General features: G+C 32.4%; 1 pseudogene; it reads left to right on the forward strand.

The window, feature by feature from the left end:
• The first annotated feature begins 206 nt into the window (after positions 1-206).
• LOC125163615 (ubiquitin-40S ribosomal protein S27a-like) lies at positions 207-708 on the forward strand (annotated as a pseudogene).
• Positions 709-8,039: the final 7,331 nt, after the last annotated feature.

An 8,039-nucleotide genomic window follows, 5' to 3' on the forward strand; every position in this document is an offset into this window, starting at 1 on the left:
AATTCCATAAGACAAGAAACGGGAAATTAGGATCATGAGTATTGGCAAGAAAAAAAATATATCATTTGCAGAAAATGTAACTGCCTAAATAATATATCAAAAAGTATTTTAAAATATTTTTGTGGATAGAGAATAAGCATACATAAATAATTATTGAATTTATAAAATTAAACTGATGAAAACACCATAGAATTCCTTTACGATCTGCCATCTGCGGTGGAACCTCCGCCAAGATGTAGATTTTCGTGAAAACCCTTATGGGGAAGACCATCTCTCTAGAGGTCGAGCCCTCGGATGCAATAGAAAAGGTAAAGACCAAAATCCGGGGTAAGGAGGGAATTTCTCCTGATCAGCAGAGCCTGGTTTTGCTGGCAAGCAACTGGAAGTTGGACGTACTTTTTCTAACTACAACATTCGAAAGGAGTCCACTGTATCTTGTGTTGAAACTTCGTGGTGGTGCTAAGAAAAGGAAGAAGTCTTACACCATTCCCAGGAAGAATAAGCATAAGAAAAAGAAGGTTAATCTGGCTGTCTTACTATGAGGTGGATGAGAATGGTAAAATCAGTTGCCTTCATTGGGAGTGCCCTTCAGATGAATCTGGTGCTGGGGTTTTTATGGCTAGCCACTTTGACAGATGTTATTGTGGCAAATGTTGTCTGACCTAGTGCTTCAACAAACTGGAAGGCAAGGAATTGCGTGCGGGTTAATAAAAAACAAACTAAAAAAATAAAATGGAATAACTTTTCCACCAACAATAACAAAGCTCCTCAGAAAAATTCAAATTACAAATGAGGAGGGAACCTGTTGGGATGAGCACTGGGTGTTGTATGGAAACCAATTTGACAATAAATTTCATATTAAAATAAAAAAAAATAAAAAAGAAGCTGACTAAAGGGAGACATTCTCTATGTTGATGGATGATAGTATTCAAAGTTATGAACAGATTGATACATCCAAATAATCTTGGCTTTTAAAAAATTCCAGTAAAAGCTCCAATGCTATTTATTCACAACACTTAGAGAAAAAATGTATCTTAAAATGACTGAAGGAAATACAAGTTCAAGAGAAACAAGATAATTATTAAATTCAAAAATGATGTGGAAAATTTCCACATCTAATAATAAGATATCATGATGCAATTTTACCTTGACTTCAAAAATATAATAAACTACGTGTTTAGAAACCCTCCTACCATAAAAACCTAATAATGCTGGCCTAAGGCACATATCCTTTAAAGTGCATATCTAAACAAATTAGAAAGTAAGAGCAACCTACATATATCTAAAATAAGACATTACTGAACCCAGAGGGATTATGGACCACTGGAGACATGATTTGTATTGTTAAAAGTAGTACATCTGCTTTTCATAAGTGATGGAGGAGAACATGGAGCCTCTGGCCCACACCAGGTAGAAGGTGAAGACTTAAAAAGAAATCTAGGATGTTTGGAAGGTTACATTTTTAAGGAAAGGTAAACTTGGAGGGAAAAGAAATCATATTTTCTAAGGAAAATTTTGAAACAAGCTAATACTGTACCGGTCTGTATATATGTGTTTGTGTGTGTGTGTGTGTGTGTGTTAAATATATATAATGTGTGTGTGTATATGTATTTAATGTATTTATTTGTATTATATATTTATGTGTATATTTATGTATATATTTATGTATTTAATGTATTTAATGTATTTAATGTATTATATATTTAATATACTTAATATATTAGACACAGTATCTATTTCCCACATACACGGAGAATTTCCAATCATAGTACTATCTCCAGGAAGTTTTTATCTTCCCACTTGCATTTCTGTTGGGATCCATAAAAACCTTAAAGTTGTCATCAAGGTTGGTAGAACACTAGGTACTTAGCAGGAGGAAATACATATTTTTTTCTCAGTGGAGTTTTTCTCAATGGAGTCTATTTTGTACAGTGGCATAAGACTTCATGAGACACTGAGAGATTGTCATATGGACAAGAGATAAAAGAATTTGTTGGTAAAAAAAAATTGTCGGTAATGGCTGAATATTTACTATATTTGAGGACACTGTAAATTTGGTTTTGCAGCTAATTAAATAAAAATTACATACACATAAATATTTGTTATTCAGAGTGGTATTCACACTAATTTTGAATTCCTCAGTACTAACTAACCAAGTATGTTTGAGAGAAAATGTTCAATTTTTTGTTGTTTGTAATTGATCTGTTTTATTCAGTTAATGAACAGATATTGTCATATTCTGTGAGTGTCCAAGTTAAAAGCAGTCTCCCTTTGGATAGAAATATGGGCATCCTGATATGTAATTCTATTCAGTGTCACTCATTTACCTATCAGCTCTCTCTGCTAAAGCGTTTATGGATATGTTTACTAAAAGCATAAAGAGCTCACCATAAAATGCACTATTTAAGACAGTAGCATTTTAATTTGTAACTTTTTATGGAAAATAAAAATAAACAAAATAATAAATAAGAGTAAATAAAACAACACTATGGAAAATAAAAATAAGAGCCTATTTTTCATTTTCTCTAAATTTTTCTAACCAACTAAAGCATCATTGTATTCGTAATTATTTTTTACTGTTTATACAACTAATTTACTGTCTGAGGCAGAAAGCAAGACACATGCAAAGTCTTCACTATGTTAAGGTCAGGTAATCAATTTCCTATCCCAAAAGACAAAACTAATAGTACAGAGGATTATCACTAAATACAAGCAGCTGCTTTTGTAAGACTGGAGCTTTACTAGGGAATCCTGCAATAATGGAGTAGGTAGGAGACAGAATCCCATGTACGTCTATCTATGAATTCTGTGAAAACTGCCTAGGTGTTTTTAACTACAGATGAAACAAGGATTAATTTTGCTTTGATTCAAGTAATTGCTATTAAACATCAATGCATTTGAAGCAAAATATGCAATGGTAATGAAGAAAAGAATATTTATCTTTGTTCTGAATGTCATTCAAGATTTTGTTCTTAATAAATATAACTCTAATTCTTATACTTTTAAGAATTTCAGGAGTGTACCTGATATAAACCATTCAGTACAAGCATTAACATACTTGCTATTTCTACATATGATCAAAAACTAACAGTTTTTACACCATATTTAATACAATTAATAACAACCCTACATATTATTTTCTTTTCACAAGTTCATACAATGTTGTAACACTCTGTAAAGACTGATTAAATATAAACAATTACTAAATTTAATTAATGCTATAGATCAATTTCATTTCATAAGAAAACACATATGCGATTTTATTCTTCTCTGAGGGTTTTATCTAAAAATCTATTGATGCAATGTTACTCATTAATATTTCAAATTCCTCTTAGTTTTAATTCTAGGCATGATACACGCAGGCAAATTGTTGAAGTCTTTGTTTAGAATATAAACAAAGTAAGCAGTTATCTTAATATTCAAATTATTTCTTTGTATATTTAGCCAATTAGTTTGACATCTTAGCAACATTCAACACAACTGAAAGAACATTTCTTTTGAAATATTCTTTTTCCTTAATCTCCATCAGATTACATTTTTTTCTCCGTTCTCTTTCATAGCTATTACTATTCAACCTGATGTGTCACTCCTCAAGACTTTGCCTTAGACTCTTGTTTTCTCATGTCCCCTCCTTTTCTAGGTGAATTAATTAATTTAATTTTTTAATTTAAATGAATTTTTAAATTTTTAAAATCATCTAGTATCAGCTCATAAATTATATTTTTCATCTTTGGAATTCCAGACCCATACATTCAATTACATTCTTAATAATTCCAGTTGTACTAATTGGCTAATTTCTTAGCTACTTTAAAGTTAATGTGCTCAGAACTGAATGCCTGATTCACTTCTCACCCTACCGCTTTCCCATCCCCACTGTGCACCTGACCCTCCACCGATTTAGTGAAACAATTTAGTCTGTGTTCTCCATTTCAGTAAGTTTTATTTTAACAAACAGGTTGGTTCTTCCTAAAACCTAGGGATTATCTTTGATGCAATGCTGTATGTCCTTTTCCTTCCTACTTTGGTCTTTCAAATATCACCAATCTGTGGATATCTAACATCTCAAATATGTATCCATACCTTCACTGTTCTCCAGGGTGCCTGCCATCATGCTGTGCAGCCAGCATCATCCTGCATTACGTTGAAACTTTAATATGTTTCTCTCATTCTACTCTTAGATCCAAAGACCACCTCCAATTCATTCTCCATAAAGTTGAGAGATTTTTCAATGAGTATAATACTCCAACCTTTCTATGATTCAAACCATTCAGTCATTTCCCATAGTAATTAATTCACAAAGCCTAATGTTTGCTCCCTACTTCTGTGTCATTTTCTTTTTGTCTAATTTACCAACCTTGTCTCTCTCGTTGTTGCTTTCCCCTTCAGGTTCTACTCACTGTGGATCTTTTTTTAATTTCTTGAACACAATGAAATATTCATTGAACCAAAGCAAATGTTCTTCCCTTTCCATAAACTGCCTTTCCCCTGTTCATCATTTGACTTACTTCCTATAAGTGTTTCATTTTCAAGTAGACCTAATTTGACTATCAATTCCCAAGTAGGTATTCCTGTTATACTCACCTAAATTCATCTTCAGTGTTTATTTACATTGATTATCTATTTAACTACATATCTATCTATTTATCCATCTATCTATTCATCCGTACATGTAGGTAGCTATAATCTACCTGTAGTCATTTTAGATTCTTGAGTAACTTTAAGCATCATGACAGGATGTTTGTATTTATTTTTATCATTGCTTTTCCAAAATCTTCCAATGCTGTTTTATATCAATATGTATTAATAATCTTATAATATAATGTTATCAATTGTTGAATGAGTGAAAAATTGAGAAACTAATGAGCAAGTTCTATAATGAATATATATCTATACATACATATATATAAATTGCCAAATGTCCTAATTTCAGCACATTTACACTAATATGCTTAAGTTTCCAAAAATTGATTCACCAGCAAAAATTTAGTACACTCAACAGCAACTCCACATTTGATGCCAAATATGATTGCAAATTACATCCTTAAAGTTCAAAATACAATAAAAATTGCAATAAAAGAGTAATGTTATCTTAAATCACAAGCTTTAGTTTTACCTTATATTTGTGAACATCATGGTCTCATGTATTACTAATAAAAACTTTAATACCCAGACGATTTCACATTTTTTCTCAACAAATTGTTATTATCTAGTGGAAATAATTGGTAATTTTTCAAAAGGTATTTGGGACTTAAATTTTTAGCTTTCATATTCACATAACTTTTGGGTGAACATTTTGCAATATAAGAGAATGAAAAAAAATATACACAAATGAATATTTCTGTACAGTTATCTCAAATTTTAAAATACTTTTTAACACTTGCCATGCTTTTATAATTAACACGATTTGTTGTAGAACTAAACACTTACACATGCTTTAGTCACTGAACGTAGCAACAACCCTACATGCTTACAGTAAAATGCTTTTATCCTGTTAAAGTATATGTTTATGCAACATTTTAATAAATGTTTACTAATTTAATCATAATTGATAACAAATCAGGTCTAAGTGCCCACTAACCTGTTTGTAAGTATTTTCAGTGTTGACTAAGGCAACAGGAGACTTTGAAGATGTTTTGCCTCTTTACTTAGAGCATCCACTTCACTAAAATGTGATAGCAGAGAAGCATCAAATATGCTTTGTAAAACATCAGGAATGCAAATAGAACAAGTTAAGCACTCTATGTATGACATTGATTCCTGAAAAAAAAAGGATGAAAAACAAATTGCAATATTCAATAATAAAGTATGATTGATTTATTATCATTATGATTTTATCATACTCTTCTTAATACAAAAATGTGCATTACTTCAAATTCAATAAAGAACTGATGAAAAACTATTAAGCTTGGTACCATGGTTCACAAATTATGTAATGTGATCTCTGACTTCAAGGAGCTTAAAATCAGAGATGATCCACAGAGTCACATAGAGTTGTAGTCTAAGTATATTGACTGCTCTCAGATATTTCAACAGACAGAAACAAGGCACAGAAGGCTGTGTTTGTGTATGTATATATATCTACAGGTCTTGAAAAATTTAGAAGGGCTAGTTTTTGAGCTGAATTTTAATAATAAATGTTGGATAATTAGAAATGATGAATTAGGATATTTTCAGAAATGCAGAACTGTACACAAAGTGTGAAAGAGTAAAAAAAGTAAATAGCAAGTGGTCTAGTTTTAATTTGAGAATCCAGAGATTGTTAGTAGACAATAAAAACAGAATGAAAAATTAAATCTTGATTTTAAACTTAATTGTGTATTAAAGTTTTTGAGTTTTAGAGGAAATGGGAAGTTAACTGAATACTTTCTTTTTTTTTTTTTTTTTTTAAATATTTTCAACGTTTATTTATTTTTGGGACAGAGAGAGACAGAGCATGAACGGGGGAGGGGCAGAGAGAGAGGGAGACACAGAATCGGAAACAGGCTCCAGGCTCAGAGCCATCAGCCCAGAGCCCGACGCGGGGCTGGAACTCACGGACCGCGAGATCATGACCTGGGTGAAGTCGGACGCTTAACCGACTGCGCCACCCAGGCGCCCCAACTGAATACTTTCAAAACAAAAATGTCCTAATCAGTTCTAGACGTGACTTTTTTATAGACATGACTTTACCCAAGCATGACTATCTTGCAAAAGGATATAGGCTCAATCTAACAAAATTTCACTGACCTTACTATTCTCCATCATTCAGAGGCAGCTGGCATTGGTGAAATGGCCAGACAAAATTAATTTAAGAAAACTATGCAATGAAGTTGCTGTCCCACATGATAGAATATATTTTTATTTATTTATTTATTTTAGTTTTTTTCAAGTTTATATTTAAATTCTGGTTAGTTAACACTTAACATACAGTGTAGTATTAGTTTCAGATGTAGCGTTTAGTGATTCAACACTTACATACAACACCCGGTGCTCATCACAAGTGCACTCCCCCCGTCACCTATTTAGCCCATCCACCTGCTCACCTCCATTTTGGTAATCATCAGTTTCTTCTCTATAGTTAAGAGTCTATTTCTTGGTTTTTCTCTCTTTTTGCCCCACTGTGTTCATTTGTTTTGTTTCTTAAATTCCACATATGTGTGAAATAATATTTTATTTGTCTTTCTCTGACTTATTTAGTTTAGCATAATACTCTCTAGCTTTATCCATGTCATTGCTAATGGCAAGATTTCATTCTTTTTAGTGGCTGAGTAAAAATCCATTGTCTATATATACCACAGTTTCTTTATCCATTCATCAGTTGTTGGACATTTGAGCCCTTTCCATAATTTGGCTATTGTTTATAATGCTGCCATAAACATCAGGGTGCATGTATCCCTTTGAGTCAATGTTTTTGTATCCTTTGGGTAAATACCCAGTAGTACAATTATTGGATTATAGAGTAGTTACATTTTTAACTTTTTGAGGAACGTCCATGCTGTTTTCCAGAGTGGCTGCACCAGTTTGCATTCCCACCAACAGTGTCTCATTGCACTTTAAAATTGTCAACTGACTAAAGGAAATGTTTTTTTGTCCCTACAATCTTGATGGATTGGGAGGTTCTAGTGCCTGAAGGATGAATGCTTCTCTGAGAGAAGTAAGTCACATTTCTGACAAAATAGAAGTTAACCCATCATTGGACAATTGGGGGTCTTCAACCACTGAGCCTACAGCATAGGAGAAGGTTGTGTATCAACTGTACTTGGAAAAAAATCGACTGACTGCTTCACAATAGGGACAATGAAGATTTTTTTTTCTAACCAATATTACTCACTGAGTTGCATTTTAATTCTTCTTTCCAATAGTCCTAATAAGCTGCAACTCAGTAAAGATAAGGTCCCCAAGAACTCAAATGATGTGATTTGGTAGGTAAAAGACTGTCCAGCTGAAGTTAAAGGAAACATAGAGGAGGGAGATGGTGAATATGATCACAATATGAGCCTTATGGCTATAAAACAGACATCTATGGCAAGGTGCTGTATGCTAATAAATTATTTCATTTA

Source organism: Prionailurus viverrinus, chromosome A1 (assembly GCF_022837055.1).
Source record: "Prionailurus viverrinus isolate Anna chromosome A1, UM_Priviv_1.0, whole genome shotgun sequence".
NCBI classification, from domain to species: Eukaryota; Metazoa; Chordata; class Mammalia; order Carnivora; family Felidae; genus Prionailurus; species Prionailurus viverrinus.